General features: G+C 46.3%; 8 non-coding genes across 8 annotated transcripts; all 8 read right to left on the bottom strand.

Moving 5' to 3' along the window:
- Positions 1 to 407: 407 nt before the first annotated feature.
- On the bottom strand, positions 408 to 598 carry LOC130333235 (U2 spliceosomal RNA). The gene has a single exon (XR_008875470.1). It is a non-coding gene; the product is annotated as a U2 spliceosomal RNA (small nuclear RNA).
- Positions 599 to 2,688: 2,090 nt separating this feature from the next.
- Positions 2,689 to 2,879, bottom strand: LOC130333233 (U2 spliceosomal RNA). The gene has a single exon (XR_008875468.1). It is a non-coding gene; the product is annotated as a U2 spliceosomal RNA (small nuclear RNA).
- Positions 2,880 to 4,963: 2,084 nt separating this feature from the next.
- Positions 4,964 to 5,154, bottom strand: LOC130333232 (U2 spliceosomal RNA). Its single transcript, XR_008875467.1, has one exon. It is a non-coding gene; the product is annotated as a U2 spliceosomal RNA (small nuclear RNA).
- Positions 5,155 to 7,249: 2,095 nt separating this feature from the next.
- LOC130333231 (U2 spliceosomal RNA) lies at positions 7,250 to 7,440 on the bottom strand. The gene has a single exon (XR_008875466.1). It is a non-coding gene; the product is annotated as a U2 spliceosomal RNA (small nuclear RNA).
- Positions 7,441 to 9,520: 2,080 nt separating this feature from the next.
- On the bottom strand, positions 9,521 to 9,711 carry LOC130333230 (U2 spliceosomal RNA). The gene has a single exon (XR_008875465.1). It is a non-coding gene; the product is annotated as a U2 spliceosomal RNA (small nuclear RNA).
- Positions 9,712 to 11,817: 2,106 nt separating this feature from the next.
- Positions 11,818 to 12,008, bottom strand: LOC130333229 (U2 spliceosomal RNA). Its single transcript, XR_008875464.1, has one exon. It is a non-coding gene; the product is annotated as a U2 spliceosomal RNA (small nuclear RNA).
- A 2,095-nt stretch (positions 12,009 to 14,103) lies between these two features.
- LOC130333352 (U2 spliceosomal RNA) lies at positions 14,104 to 14,294 on the bottom strand. Its single transcript, XR_008875567.1, has one exon. It is a non-coding gene; the product is annotated as a U2 spliceosomal RNA (small nuclear RNA).
- A 2,089-nt stretch (positions 14,295 to 16,383) lies between these two features.
- On the bottom strand, positions 16,384 to 16,574 carry LOC130333351 (U2 spliceosomal RNA). Its single transcript, XR_008875566.1, has one exon. It is a non-coding gene; the product is annotated as a U2 spliceosomal RNA (small nuclear RNA).
- Positions 16,575 to 16,884: the final 310 nt, after the last annotated feature.

Below are 16,884 nucleotides of genomic sequence, written 5' to 3'. Positions count from 1 at the left end.
AAGTTCAACCAGGGAATTAAGGGGTAGGGGTGTGGCGCGATATTGGGGAAGGGATGAGATTTTATATTTCTTCATAAGCATTAATCTTATTTTGTCAATTAGGAACATTCAGCACCCACCCGCTATCAAGGCAGCTGCCTATCATGTCATGCCCTACCTGCACAGGTGTGCTGGCTACTCAAATGATCCAATTAAGGAGGCCATTTAGTCAGCAGCAGCAGAAGTCCTGTGCCTGGACGCTCCAACAGGGGCCAGACACAAGCAGAAGCAGAAGCAGCAGAAGCAGCAGCAGCACCACCTTTTGTTTTTTGGCTGCAGCAGCAGCAAGGCCCACAGGGCTGGCTAGCTGGCTAGCCAGCAAGCAGGTAGCAATGAAAGTAGGAATCTTTCTTTTTAACCCTGTAAGGGGGTGGTGCACTGTACCCGAAGATACTGCCATATCGGGTCAATGCATAGGGCGACGGAAGCAAGCTTCGAAATCGGCCCCCGTTCTCAAAAATCCATTTAATATATGGTCCCCAGATAGGGGACGTATCAGATATTAAACTGATAAGAACAGATACTACACTTGATCTTAGCCAAAAGGCCGAGAAGCGATAACCGTGAAAGGGGCGGGCCCAACAAGGTCCCCTTCATGGGCACTATCACTGCTTGCTGTCAGGGAGGCTGCCAGACAATTTTCCATGCACACTCTGGGCTGGGGGGCAGTCAAACACCAGTACACACAGCAGAACCTAAACCCATACCATTATTGCTAAGCAGCAAGACAGGGGCCCATTGCACTCCCACGGGGCCTTTTTTAATGCAATCCATAACCCGGATTTGCCAGGAACCCTTCTTACTCCTCCTACTTGCATGTGACACTGGGCTTAGGATCTGCATAGGAAACACACACACAAGCACACACCTACCTTTGTTGCCTGCAGATGCCTCCTTGGCTGTCCCCAAACGGTATCAAACCAACACCCACGGGAAGCTGTAAGCATAGAGGACATGCCTGCACCCCATTGGACTTACCTGTGTGGGTTAAATCCGGGTTATTTGACAACCTATGGCGGTGATGGTTCTGCTCAGGCAGAGCAGTGCTGATGCTCCTCATAAAGCTGTCGCTGCTGTGAAGGTTCTAGGTGACATCACAAATCCCTATGGTTACATACACAACAAAGCTGGGTTGTTGTTGTTTACACTCTGCAAGGCCTGTGGAAGTGAGTGACATCATAGCACTGTAGTTCTGGAGGGTTCAAGATGGATGCAACAATCTCCTGTTGCTTCTATGAAGGCCGTAATAGACGACATCACCAAACAGCTCCATAGTCACATACACAGCAAAGGAGAGATGTTGTTTACACCTAGTGATGTCAGTGGTATTGAGTGACATCACAGCACAGTGCTAAGGCTCCTGGGCCTGGACACAGCAGCGGCTGCAATATCTCAACGGAGAATACGTTTATATCTATGTGTGTGTGTGCGCATATATATATATATATATATATATATATATATATATATATATATATTCTCCGCCGAAATCACTTTTAAACCCATTTCCACCTTTTTTTCCCTTCTCTTCCTCTTACTTTTTTTTCACGTTTTTTTACGTTTTTCTCCTTTTCGCCTCTTTTCTGGGCGTATTATTCTTCTTTTTCTTCTTTTTTTTCGTCTAATGCATACCCCATCAGTGCAGCAATGCTTATTCAATACCGCCAGCAGATGGAGACACTGGGGGATAATTTTCTAAGGATTTATACTGATTTTTCCTGTCTGAATTTGTCGCACAGAAAGTTGCAGGCCAAATATGTGTGACATTTCTGCGACTTTAGCTTCTAGAGCATTTTTACAACATTATACATAGGTGCTGAATACATAAAAAGCGACTGTTCAGCGACAGACAAGTCGCATCGGCTGAAAGTAGGCCAGAATGTCAGTCCATGTTGGAGCAGGTTTAGATACAGTCTAAAGCATAGATCTCAAAGTCTGTGCACAGAATTTAGCAAGGGCCTCGCACCTTCTGATGCATCAGGTAGGTGCACAATAGCATAGCCTAACCCTCTGTACTTTGGTCTATATTGATGCGGGACATAGACAGCCAGCTGATGACCAATCCATTAGTGCAATGGATGGCTGGAAGCATTTGTCTTTGCCTTTGCAATACCACAGAAGCAATGCATGGTCAATGTACAGCAATGACACACCTGTGTGAACAGCCAGGAGACCCCCCCCCCCCCATGTTATGTTACATAGTTACATAGTTAGTACGGTCGAAAAAAGACATATGTCCATCAAGTTCAACCAGGGAATTAAGGGGTAGGGGTGTGGCGCGATATTGGGGAAGGGATGAGATTTTATATTTCTTCATAAGCATTAATCTTATTTTGTCAATTAGGAACATTCAGCACCCACCCGCTATCAAGGCAGCTGCCTATCATGTCATGCCCTACCTGCACAGGTGTGCTGGCTACTCAAATGATCCAATTAAGGAGGCCATTTAGTCAGCAGCAGCAGAAGTCCTGTGCCTGGACGCTCCAACAGGGGCCAGACACAAGCAGAAGCAGAAGCAGCAGAAGCAGCAGCAGCACCACCTTTTGTTTTTTGGCTGCAGCAGCAGCAAGGCCCACAGGGCTGGCTAGCTGGCTAGCCAGCAAGCAGGTAGCAATGAAAGTAGGAATCTTTCTTTTTAACCCTGTAAGGGGGTGGTGCACTGTACCCGAAGATACTGCCATATCGGGTCAATGCATAGGGCGACGGAAGCAAGCTTCGAAATCGGCCCCCGTTCTCAAAAATCCATTTAATATATGGTCCCCAGATAGGGGACGTATCAGATATTAAACTGATAAGAACAGATACTACACTTGATCTTAGCCAAAAGGCCGAGAAGCGATAACCGTGAAAGGGGCGGGCCCAACAAGGTCCCCTTCATGGGCACTATCACTGCTTGCTGTCAGGGAGGCTGCCAGACAATTTTCCATGCACACTCTGGGCTGGGGGGCAGTCAACCACCAGTACACACAGCAGAACCTAAACCCATACCATTATTGCTAAGCAGCAAGACAGGGGCCCATTGCACTCCCACGGGGCCTTTTTAAATGCAATCCATAACCCGGATTTGCCAGGAACCCTTCTTACTCCTCCTACTTGCATGTGACACTGGGCTTAGGATCTGCATAGGAAACACACACACAAGCACACACCTACCTTTGTTGCCTGCAGATGCCTCCTTGGCTGTCCCCAAACGGTATCAAACCAACACCCACGGGAAGCTGTAAGCATAGAGGACATGCCTGCACCCCATTGGACTTACCTGTGTGGGTTAAATCCGGGTTATTTGACAACCTATGGCGGTGATGGTTCTGCTCAGGCAGAGCAGTGCTGATGCTCCTCATAAAGCTGTCGCTGCTGTGAAGGTTCTAGGTGACATCACAAATCCCTATGGTTACATACACAACAAAGCTGGGTTGTTGTTGTTTACACTCTGCAAGGCCTGTGGAAGTGAGTGACATCATAGCACTGTAGTTCTGAGGGTTCTAGATGGATGCAACAATCTCCTGTTGCTTCTATGAAGGCCATAATAGACGACATCACCAAACAGCTCCATAGTCACATACACAGCAAAGGAGAGATGTTGTTTACACCTAGTGATGTCAGTGGTATTGAGTGACATCACAGCACAGTGCTAAGGCTCCTGGGCCTGGACACAGCAGCGGCTGCAATATCTCAACGGAGAATACGTTTATATCTATGTGTGTGTGTGCGCATATATATATATATATATATATATATATATATATATATATATATTTCTCCGCCGAAATCACTTTTAAACCCATTTCCACCTTTTTTTCCCTTCTCTTCCTCTTACTTTTTTTTCACGTTTTTTTACGTTTTTCTCCTTTTCGCCTCTTTTCTGGGCGTATTATTCTTCTTTTTCTTCTTTTTTTTCGTCTAATGCATACCCCATCAGTGCAGCAATGCTTATTCAATACCGCCAGCAGATGGAGACACTGGGGGATAATTTTCTAAGGATTTATACTGATTTTTCCTGTCTGAATTTGTCGCACAGAAAGTTGCAGGCCAAATATGTGTGACATTTCTGCGACTTTAGCTTCTAGAGCATTTTTACAACATTATACATAGGTGCTGAATACATAAAAAGCGACTGTTCAGCGACAGACAAGTCGCATCGGCTGAAAGTAGGCCAGAATGTCAGTCCATGTTGGAGCAGGTTTAGATACAGTCTAAAGCATAGATCTCAAAGTCTGTGCACAGAATTTAGCAAGGGCCTCGCACCTTCTGATGCATCAGGTAGGTGCACAATAGCATAGCCTAACCCTCTGTACTTTGGTCTATATTGATGCGGGACATAGACAGCCAGCTGATGACCAATCCATTAGTGCAATGGATGGCTGGAAGCATTTGTCTTTGCCTTTGCAATACCACAGAAGCAATGCATGGTCAATGTACAGCAATGACACACCTGTGTGAACAGCCAGGAGACCCCCCCCCATGTTATGTTACATAGTTACATAGTTAGTACGGTCGAAAAAAGACATATGTCCATCAAGTTCAACCAGGGAATTAAGGGGTAGGGGTGTGGCGCGATATTGGGGAAGGGATGAGATTTTATATTTCTTCATAAGCATTAATCTTATTTTGTCAATTAGGAACATTCAGCACCCACCCGCTATCAAGGCAGCTGCCTATCATGTCATGCCCTACCTGCACAGGTGTGCTGGCTACTCAAATGATCCAATTAAGGAGGCCATTTAGTCAGCAGCAGCAGAAGTCCTGTGCCTGGACGCTCCAACAGGGGCCAGACACAAGCAGAAGCAGAAGCAGCAGAAGCAGCAGCAGCACCACCTTTTGTTTTTTGGCTGCAGCAGCAGCAAGGCCCACAGGGCTGGCTAGCTGGCTAGCCAGCAAGCAGGTAGCAATGAAAGTAGGAATCTTTCTTTTTAACCCTGTAAGGGGGTGGTGCACTGTACCCGAAGATACTGCCATATCGGGTCAATGCATAGGGCGACGGAAGCAAGCTTCGAAATCGGCCCCCGTTCTCAAAAATCCATTTAATATATGGTCCCCAGATAGGGGACGTATCAGATATTAAACTGATAAGAACAGATACTACACTTGATCTTAGCCAAAAGGCCGAGAAGCGATAACCGTGAAAGGGGCGGGCCCAACAAGGTCCCCTTCATGGGCACTATCACTGCTTGCTGTCAGGGAGGCTGCCAGACAATTTTCCATGCACACTCTGGGCTGGGGGGCAGTCAACCACCAGTACACACAGCAGAACCTAAACCCATACCATTATTGCTAAGCAGCAAGACAGGGGCCCATTGCACTCCCACGGGGCCTTTTTAAATGCAATCCATAACCCGGATTTGCCAGGAACCCTTCTTACTCCTCCTACTTGCATGTGACACTGGGCTTAGGATCTGCATAGGAAACACACACACAAGCACACACCTACCTTTGTTGCCTGCAGATGCCTCCTTGGCTGTCCCCAAACGGTATCAAACCAACACCCACGGGAAGCTGTAAGCATAGAGGACATGCCTGCACCCCATTGGACTTACCTGTGTTGGTTAAATCCGGGTTATTTGACAACCTATGGCGGTGATGGTTCTGCTCAGGCAGAGCAGTGCTGATGCTCCTCATAAAGCTGTCGCTGCTGTGAAGGTTCTAGGTGACATCACAAATCCCTATGGTTACATACACAACAAAGCTGGGTTGTTGTTGTTTACACTCTGCAAGGCCTGTGGAAGTGAGTGACATCATAGCACTGTAGTTCTGAGGGTTCAAGATGGATGCAACAATCTCCTGTTGCTTCTATGAAGGCCGTAATAGACGACATCACCAAACAGCTCCATAGTCACATACACAGCAAAGGAGAGATGTTGTTTACACCTAGTGATGTCAGTGGTATTGAGTGACATCACAGCACAGTGCTAAGGCTCCTGGGCCTGGACACAGCAGCGGCTGCAATATCTCAACGGAGAATACGTTTATATCTATGTGTGTGTGTGCGCATATATATATATATATATATATATATATATATATATATATATATATTTCTCCGCCGAAATCACTTTTAAACCCATTTCCACCTTTTTTTCCCTTCTCTTCCTCTTACTTTTTTTTCACGTTTTTTTACGTTTTTCTCCTTTTCGCCTCTTTTCTGGGCGTATTATTCTTCTTTTTCTTCTTTTTTTTCGTCTAATGCATACCCCATCAGTGCAGCAATGCTTATTCAATACCGCCAGCAGATGGAGACACTGGGGGATAATTTTCTAAGGATTTATACTGATTTTTCCTGTCTGAATTTGTCGCACAGAAAGTTGCAGGCCAAATATGTGTGACATTTCTGCGACTTTAGCTTCTAGAGCATTTTTACAACATTATACATAGGTGCTGAATACATAAAAAGCGACTGTTCAGCGACAGACAAGTCGCATCGGCTGAAAGTAGGCCAGAATGTCAGTCCATGTTGGAGCAGGTTTAGATACAGTCTAAAGCATAGATCTCAAAGTCTGTGCACAGAATTTAGCAAGGGCCTCGCACCTTCTGATGCATCAGGTAGGTGCACAATAGCATAGCCTAACCCTCTGTACTTTGGTCTATATTGATGCGGGACATAGACAGCCAGCTGATGACCAATCCATTAGTGCAATGGATGGCTGGAAGCATTTGTCTTTGCCTTTGCAATACCACAGAAGCAATGCATGGTCAATGTACAGCAATGACACACCTGTGTGAACAGCCAGGAGACCCCCCCCCCCCCCCCCCATGTTATGTTACATAGTTACATAGTTAGTACGGTCGAAAAAAGACATATGTCCATCAAGTTCAACCAGGGAATTAAGGGGTAGGGGTGTGGCGCGATATTGGGGAAGGGATGAGATTTTATATTTCTTCATAAGCATTAATCTTATTTTGTCAATTAGGAACATTCAGCACCCACCCGCTATCAAGGCAGCTGCCTATCATGTCATGCCCTACCTGCACAGGTGTGCTGGCTACTCAAATGATCCAATTAAGGAGGCCATTTAGTCAGCAGCAGCAGAAGTCCTGTGCCTGGACGCTCCAACAGGGGCCAGACACAAGCAGAAGCAGAAGCAGCAGAAGCAGCAGCAGCACCACCTTTTGTTTTTTGGCTGCAGCAGCAGCAAGGCCCACAGGGCTGGCTAGCTGGCTAGCCAGCAAGCAGGTAGCAATGAAAGTAGGAATCTTTCTTTTTAACCCTGTAAGGGGGTGGTGCACTGTACCCGAAGATACTGCCATATCGGGTCAATGCATAGGGCGACGGAAGCAAGCTTCGAAATCGGCCCCCGTTCTCAAAAATCCATTTAATATATGGTCCCCAGATAGGGGACGTATCAGATATTAAACTGATAAGAACAGATACTACACTTGATCTTAGCCAAAAGGCCGAGAAGCGATAACCGTGAAAGGGGCGGGCCCAACAAGGTCCCCTTCATGGGCACTATCACTGCTTGCTGTCAGGGAGGCTGCCAGACAATTTTCCATGCACACTCTGGGCTGGGGGGCAGTCAACCACCAGTACACACAGCAGAACCTAAACCCATACCATTATTGCTAAGCAGCAAGACAGGGGCCCATTGCACTCCCACGGGGCCTTTTTAAATGCAATCCATAACCCGGATTTGCCAGGAACCCTTCTTACTCCTCCTACTTGCATGTGACACTGGGCTTAGGATCTGCATAGGAAACACACACACAAGCACACACCTACCTTTGTTGCCTGCAGATGCCTCCTTGGCTGTCCCCAAACGGTATCAAACCAACACCCACGGGAAGCTGTAAGCATAGAGGACATGCCTGCACCCCATTGGACTTACCTGTGTGGGTTAAATCCGGGTTATTTGACAACCTATGGCGGTGATGGTTCTGCTCAGGCAGAGCAGTGCTGATGCTCCTCATAAAGCTGTCGCTGCTGTGAAGGTTCTAGGTGACATCACAAATCCCTATGGTTACATACACAACAAAGCTGGGTTGTTGTTGTTTACACTCTGCAAGGCCTGTGGAAGTGAGTGACATCATAGCACTGTAGTTCTGAGGGTTCAAGATGGATGCAACAATCTCCTGTTGCTTCTATGAAGGCCGTAATAGACGACATCACCAAACAGCTCCATAGTCACATACACAGCAAAGGAGAGATGTTGTTTACACCTAGTGATGTCAGTGGTATTGAGTGACATCACAGCACAGTGCTAAGGCTCCTGGGCCTGGACACAGCAGCGGCTGCAATATCTCAACGGAGAATACGTTTATATCTATGTGTGTGTGTGCGCATATATATATATATATATATATATATATATATTTCTCCGCCGAAATCACTTTTAAACCCATTTCCACCTTTTTTTCCCTTCTCTTCCTCTTACTTTTTTTTCACGTTTTTTTACGTTTTTCTCCTTTTCGCCTCTTTTCTGGGCGTATTATTCTTCTTTTTCTTCTTTTTTTTCGTCTAATGCATACCCCATCAGTGCAGCAATGCTTATTCAATACCGCCAGCAGATGGAGACACTGGGGGATAATTTTCTAAGGATTTATACTGATCTTTCCTGTCTGAATTTGTCGCACAGAAAGTTGCAGGCCAAATATGTGTGACATTTCTGCGACTTTAGCTTCTAGAGCATTTTTACAACATTATACATAGGTGCTGAATACATAAAAAGCGACTGTTCAGCGACAGACAAGTCGCATCGGCTGAAAGTAGGCCAGAATGTCAGTCCATGTTGGAGCAGGTTTAGATACAGTCTAAAGCATAGATCTCAAAGTCTGTGCACAGAATTTAGCAAGGGCCTCGCACCTTCTGATGCATCAGGTAGGTGCACAATAGCATAGCCTAACCCTCTGTACTTTGGTCTATATTGATGCGGGACATAGACAGCCAGCTGATGACCAATCCATTAGTGCAATGGATGGCTGGAAGCATTTGTCTTTGCCTTTGCAATACCACAGAAGCAATGCATGGTCAATGTACAGCAATGACACACCTGTGTGAACAGCCAGGAGACCCCCCCCCCCCCCCCCATGTTATGTTACATAGTTACATAGTTAGTACGGTCGAAAAAAGACATATGTCCATCAAGTTCAACCAGGGAATTAAGGGGTAGGGGTGTGGCGCGATATTGGGGAAGGGATGAGATTTTATATTTCTTCATAAGCATTAATCTTATTTTGTCAATTAGGAACATTCAGCACCCACCCGCTATCAAGGCAGCTGCCTATCATGTCATGCCCTACCTGCACAGGTGTGCTGGCTACTCAAATGATCCAATTAAGGAGGCCATTTAGTCAGCAGCAGCAGAAGTCCTGTGCCTGGACGCTCCAACAGGGGCCAGACACAAGCAGAAGCAGAAGCAGCAGAAGCAGCAGCAGCACCACCTTTTGTTTTTTGGCTGCAGCAGCAGCAAGGCCCACAGGGCTGGCTAGCTGGCTAGCCAGCAAGCAGGTAGCAATGAAAGTAGGAATCTTTCTTTTTAACCCTGTAAGGGGGTGGTGCACTGTACCCGAAGATACTGCCATATCGGGTCAATGCATAGGGCGACGGAAGCAAGCTTCGAAATCGGCCCCCGTTCTCAAAAATCCATTTAATATATGGTCCCCAGATAGGGGACGTATCAGATATTAAACTGATAAGAACAGATACTACACTTGATCTTAGCCAAAAGGCCGAGAAGCGATAACCGTGAAAGGGGCGGGCCCAACAAGGTCCCCTTCATGGGCACTATCACTGCTTGCTGTCAGGGAGGCTGCCAGACAATTTTCCATGCACACTCTGGGCTGGGGGGCAGTCAACCACCAGTACACACAGCAGAACCTAAACCCATACCATTATTGCTAAGCAGCAAGACAGGGGCCCATTGCACTCCCACGGGGCCTTTTTAAATGCAATCCATAACCCGGATTTGCCAGGAACCCTTCTTACTCCTCCTACTTGCATGTGACACTGGGCTTAGGATCTGCATAGGAAACACACACACAAGCACACACCTACCTTTGTTGCCTGCAGATGCCTCCTTGGCTGTCCCCAAACGGTATCAAACCAACACCCACGGGAAGCTGTAAGCATAGAGGACATGCCTGCACCCCATTGGACTTACCTGTGTGGGTTAAATCCGGGTTATTTGACAACCTATGGCGGTGATGGTTCTGCTCAGGCAGAGCAGTGCTGATGCTCCTCATAAAGCTGTCGCTGCTGTGAAGGTTCTAGGTGACATCACAAATCCCTATGGTTACATACACAACAAAGCTGGGTTGTTGTTGTTTACACTCTGCAAGGCCTGTGGAAGTGAGTGACATCATAGCACTGTAGTTCTGAGGGTTCAAGATGGATGCAACAATCTCCTGTTGCTTCTATGAAGGCCGTAATAGACGACATCACCAAACAGCTCCATAGTCACATACACAGCAAAGGAGAGATGTTGTTTACACCTAGTGATGTCAGTGGTATTGAGTGACATCACAGCACAGTGCTAAGGCTCCTGGGCCTGGACACAGCAGCGGCTGCAATATCTCAACGGAGAATACGTTTATATCTATGTGTGTGTGTGCGCATATATATATATATATATATATATATATATATATATATATATATATATATATATATTTCTCCGCCGAAATCACTTTTAAACCCATTTCCACCTTTTTTTCCCTTCTCTTCCTCTTACTTTTTTTTCACGTTTTTTTACGTTTTTCTCCTTTTCGCCTCTTTTCTGGGCGTATTATTCTTCTTTTTCTTCTTTTTTTTCGTCTAATGCATACCCCATCAGTGCAGCAATGCTTATTCAATACCGCCAGCAGATGGAGACACTGGGGGATAATTTTCTAAGGATTTATACTGATTTTTCCTGTCTGAATTTGTCGCACAGAAAGTTGCAGGCCAAATATGTGTGACATTTCTGCGACTTTAGCTTCTAGAGCATTTTTACAACATTATACATAGGTGCTGAATACATAAAAAGCGACTGTTCAGCGACAGACAAGTCGCATCGGCTGAAAGTAGGCCAGAATGTCAGTCCATGTTGGAGCAGGTTTAGATACAGTCTAAAGCATAGATCTCAAAGTCTGTGCACAGAATTTAGCAAGGGCCTCGCACCTTCTGATGCATCAGGTAGGTGCACAATAGCATAGCCTAACCCTCTGTACTTTGGTCTATATTGATGCGGGACATAGACAGCCAGCTGATGACCAATCCATTAGTGCAATGGATGGCTGGAAGCATTTGTCTTTGCCTTTGCAATACCACAGAAGCAATGCATGGTCAATGTACAGCAATGACACACCTGTGTGAACAGCCAGGAGACCCCCCCCCCCCCCCCCCCATGTTATGTTACATAGTTACATAGTTAGTACGGTCGAAAAAAGACATATGTCCATCAAGTTCAACCAGGGAATTAAGGGGTAGGGGTGTGGCGCGATATTGGGGAAGGGATGAGATTTTATATTTCTTCATAAGCATTAATCTTATTTTGTCAATTAGGAACATTCAGCACCCACCCGCTATCAAGGCAGCTGCCTATCATGTCATGCCCTACCTGCACAGGTGTGCTGGCTACTCAAATGATCCAATTAAGGAGGCCATTTAGTCAGCAGCAGCAGAAGTCCTGTGCCTGGACGCTCCAACAGGGGCCAGACACAAGCAGAAGCAGAAGCAGCAGAAGCAGCAGCAGCACCACCTTTTGTTTTTTGGCTGCAGCAGCAGCAAGGCCCACAGGGCTGGCTAGCTGGCTAGCCAGCAAGCAGGTAGCAATGAAAGTAGGAATCTTTCTTTTTAACCCTGTAAGGGGGTGGTGCACTGTACCCGAAGATACTGCCATATCGGGTCAATGCATAGGGCGACGGAAGCAAGCTTCGAAATCGGCCCCCGTTCTCAAAAATCCATTTAATATATGGTCCCCAGATAGGGGACGTATCAGATATTAAACTGATAAGAACAGATACTACACTTGATCTTAGCCAAAAGGCCGAGAAGCGATAACCGTGAAAGGGGCGGGCCCAACAAGGTCCCCTTCATGGGCACTATCACTGCTTGCTGTCAGGGAGGCTGCCAGACAATTTTCCATGCACACTCTGGGCTGGGGGGCAGTCAACCACCAGTACACACAGCAGAACCTAAACCCATACCATTATTGCTAAGCAGCAAGACAGGGGCCCATTGCACTCCCACGGGGCCTTTTTAAATGCAATCCATAACCCGGATTTGCCAGGAACCCTTCTTACTCCTCCTACTTGCATGTGACACTGGGCTTAGGATCTGCATAGGAAACACACACACAAGCACACACCTACCTTTGTTGCCTGCAGATGCCTCCTTGGCTGTCCCCAAACGGTATCAAACCAACACCCACGGGAAGCTGTAAGCATAGAGGACATGCCTGCACCCCATTGGACTTACCTGTGTGGGTTAAATCCGGGTTATTTGACAACCTATGGCGGTGATGGTTCTGCTCAGGCAGAGCAGTGCTGATGCTCCTCATAAAGCTGTCGCTGCTGTGAAGGTTCTAGGTGACATCACAAATCCCTATGGTTACATACACAACAAAGCTGGGTTGTTGTTGTTTACACTCTGCAAGGCCTGTGGAAGTGAGTGACATCATAGCACTGTAGTTCTGAGGGTTCAAGATGGATGCAACAATCTCCTGTTGCTTCTATGAAGGCCGTAATAGACGACATCACCAAACAGCTCCATAGTCACATACACAGCAAAGGAGAGATGTTGTTTACACCTAGTGATGTCAGTGGTATTGAGTGACATCACAGCACAGTGCTAAGGCTCCTGGGCCTGGACACAGCAGCGGCTGCAATATCTCAACGGAGAATACGTTTATATCTATGTGTGTGTGTGCGCATATATATATATATATATATATATATATATATATATATATATATATATATATATATTTCTCCGCCGAAATCACTTTTAAACCCATTTCCACCTTTTTTTCCCTTCTCTTCCTCTTACTTTTTTTTCACGTTTTTTTACGTTTTTCTCCTTTTCGCCTCTTTTCTGGGCGTATTATTCTTCTTTTTCTTCTTTTTTTTCGTCTAATGCATACCCCATCAGTGCAGCAATGCTTATTCAATACCGCCAGCAGATGGAGACACTGGGGGATAATTTTCTAAGGATTTATACTGATTTTTCCTGTCTGAATTTGTCGCACAGAAAGTTGCAGGCCAAATATGTGTGACATTTCTGCGACTTTAGCTTCTAGAGCATTTTTACAACATTATACATAGGTGCTGAATACATAAAAAGCGACTGTTCAGCGACAGACAAGTCGCATCGGCTGAAAGTAGGCCAGAATGTCAGTCCATGTTGGAGCAGGTTTAGATACAGTCTAAAGCATAGATCTCAAAGTCTGTGCACAGAATTTAGCAAGGGCCTCGCACCTTCTGATGCATCAGGTAGGTGCACAATAGCATAGCCTAACCCTCTGTACTTTGGTCTATATTGATGCGGGACATAGACAGCCAGCTGATGACCAATCCATTAGTGCAATGGATGGCTGGAAGCATTTGTCTTTGCCTTTGCAATACCACAGAAGCAATGCATGGTCAATGTACAGCAATGACACACCTGTGTGAACAGCCAGGAGACCCCCCCCATGTTATGTTACATAGTTACATAGTTAGTACGGTCGAAAAAAGACATATGTCCATCAAGTTCAACCAGGGAATTAAGGGGTAGGGGTGTGGCGCGATATTGGGGAAGGGATGAGATTTTATATTTCTTCATAAGCATTAATCTTATTTTGTCAATTAGGAACATTCAGCACCCACCCGCTATCAAGGCAGCTGCCTATCATGTCATGCCCTACCTGCACAGGTGTGCTGGCTACTCAAATGATCCAATTAAGGAGGCCATTTAGTCAGCAGCAGCAGAAGTCCTGTGCCTGGACGCTCCAACAGGGGCCAGACACAAGCAGAAGCAGAAGCAGCAGAAGCAGCAGCAGCACCACCTTTTGTTTTTTGGCTGCAGCAGCAGCAAGGCCCACAGGGCTGGCTAGCTGGCTAGCCAGCAAGCAGGTAGCAATGAAAGTAGGAATCTTTCTTTTTAACCCTGTAAGGGGGTGGTGCACTGTACCCGAAGATACTGCCATATCGGGTCAATGCATAGGGCGACGGAAGCAAGCTTCGAAATCGGCCCCCGTTCTCAAAAATCCATTTAATATATGGTCCCCAGATAGGGGACGTATCAGATATTAAACTGATAAGAACAGATACTACACTTGATCTTAGCCAAAAGGCCGAGAAGCGATAACCGTGAAAGGGGCGGGCCCAACAAGGTCCCCTTCATGGGCACTATCACTGCTTGCTGTCAGGGAGGCTGCCAGACAATTTTCCATGCACACTCTGGGCTGGGGGGCAGTCAACCACCAGTACACACAGCAGAACCTAAACCCATACCATTATTGCTAAGCAGCAAGACAGGGGCCCATTGCACTCCCACGGGGCCTTTTTAAATGCAATCCATAACCCGGATTTGCCAGGAACCCTTCTTACTCCTCCTACTTGCATGTGACACTGGGCTTAGGATCTGCATAGGAAACACACACACACAAGCACACACCTACCTTTGTTGCCTGCAGATGCCTCCTTGGCTGTCCCCAAACGGTATCAAACCAACACCCACGGGAAGCTGTAAGCATAGAGGACATGCCTGCACCCCATTGGACTTACCTGTGTGGGTTAAATCCGGGTTATTTGACAACCTATGGCGGTGATGGTTCTGCTCAGGCAGAGCAGTGCTGATGCTCCTCATAAAGCTGTCGCTGCTGTGAAGGTTCTAGGTGACATCACAAATCCCTATGGTTACATACACAACAAAGCTGGGTTGTTGTTGTTTACACTCTGCAAGGCCTGTGGAAGTGAGTGACATCATAGCACTGTAGTTCTGAGGGTTCAAGATGGATGCAACAATCTCCTGTTGCTTCTATGAAGGCCGTAATAGACGACATCACCAAACAGCTCCATAGTCACATACACAGCAAAGGAGAGATGTTGTTTACACCTAGTGATGTCAGTGGTATTGAGTGACATCACAGCACAGTGCTAAGGCTCCTGGGCCTGGACACAGCAGCGGCTGCAATATCTCAACGGAGAATACGTTTATATCTATGTGTGTGTGTGCGCATATATATATATATATATATATATATATATATATATATATATATTTCTCCGCCGAAATCACTTTTAAACCCATTTCCACCTTTTTTTCCCTTCTCTTCCTCTTACTTTTTTTTCACGTTTTTTTACGTTTTTCTCCTTTTCGCCTCTTTTCTGGGCGTATTATTCTTCTTTTTCTTCTTTTTTTTCGTCTAATGCATACCCCATCAGTGCAGCAATGCTTATTCAATACCGCCAGCAGATGGAGACACTGGGGGATAATTTTCTAAGGATTTATACTGATTTTTCCTGTCTGAATTTGTCGCACAGAAAGTTGCAGGCCAAATATGTGTGACATTTCTGCAACTTTAGCTTCTAGAGCATTTTTACAACATTATACATAGGTGCTGAATACATAAAAAGCGACTGTTCAGCGACAGACAAGTCGCATCGGCTGAAAGTAGGCCAGAATGTCAGTCCATGTTGGAGCAGGTTTAGATACAGTCTAAAGCATAGATCTCAAAGTCTGTGCACAGAATTTAGCAAGGGCCTCGCACCTTCTGATGCATCAGGTAGGTGCACAATAGCATAGCCTAACCCTCTGTACTTTGGTCTATATTGATGCGGGACATAGACAGCCAGCTGATGACCAATCCATTAGTGCAATGGATGGCTGGAAGCATTTGTCTTTGCCTTTGCAATACCACAGAAGCAATGCATGGTCAATGTACAGCAATGACACACCTGTGTGAACAGCCAGGAGACCCCCCCCCCCCCCCCCCATGTTATGTTACATAGTTACATAGTTAGTACGGTCGAAAAAAGACATATGTCCATCAAGTTCAACCAGGGAATTAAGGGGTAGGGGTGTGGCGCGATATTGGGGAAGGGATGAGATTTTATATTTCTTCATAAGCATTAATCTTATTTTGTCAATTAGGAACATTCAGCACCCACCCGCTATCAAGGCAGCTGCCTATCATGTCATGCCCTACCTGCACAGGTGTGCTGGCTACTCAAATGATCCAATTAAGGAGGCCATTTAGTCAGCAGCAGCAGAAGTCCTGTGCCTGGACGCTCCAACAGGGGCCAGACACAAGCAGAAGCAGCAGAAGCAGCAGCAGCACCACCTTTTGTTTTTTGGCTGCAGCAGCAGCAAGGCCCACAGGGCTGGCTAGCTGGCTAGCCAGCAAGCAGGTAGCAATGAAAGTAGGAATCTTTCTTTTTAACCCTGTAAGGGGGTGGTGCACTGTACCCGAAGATACTGCCATATCGGGTCAATGCATAGGGCGACGGAAGCAAGCTTCGAAATCGGCCCCCGTTCTCAAAAATCCATTTAATATATGGTCCCCAGATAGGGGACGTATCAGATATTAAACTGATAAGAACAGATACTACACTTGATCTTAGCCAAAAGGCCGAGAAGCGATAACCGTGAAAGGGGCGGGCCCAACAAGGTCCCCTTCATGGGCACTATCACTGCTTGCTGTCAGGGAGGCTGCCAGACAATTTTCCATGCACACTCTGGGCTGGGGGGCAGTCAACCACCAGTACACACAGCAGAACCTAAACCCATACCATTATTGCTAAGCAGCAAGACAGGGGCCCATTGCACTCCCACGGGGCCTTTTTAAATGCAATCCATAACCCGGATTTGCCAGGAACCCTTCTTACTCCTCCTACTTGCATGTGACACTGGGCTTAGGATCTGCATAGGAAACACACACACAAGCACACACC

Source organism: Hyla sarda, unplaced genomic scaffold (genome assembly GCF_029499605.1).
Source record: "Hyla sarda isolate aHylSar1 unplaced genomic scaffold, aHylSar1.hap1 scaffold_402, whole genome shotgun sequence".
In the NCBI taxonomy this organism is placed as follows: domain Eukaryota; kingdom Metazoa; phylum Chordata; class Amphibia; order Anura; family Hylidae; genus Hyla; species Hyla sarda.
This window is presented reverse-complemented; position numbering and strand designations above follow the sequence as displayed.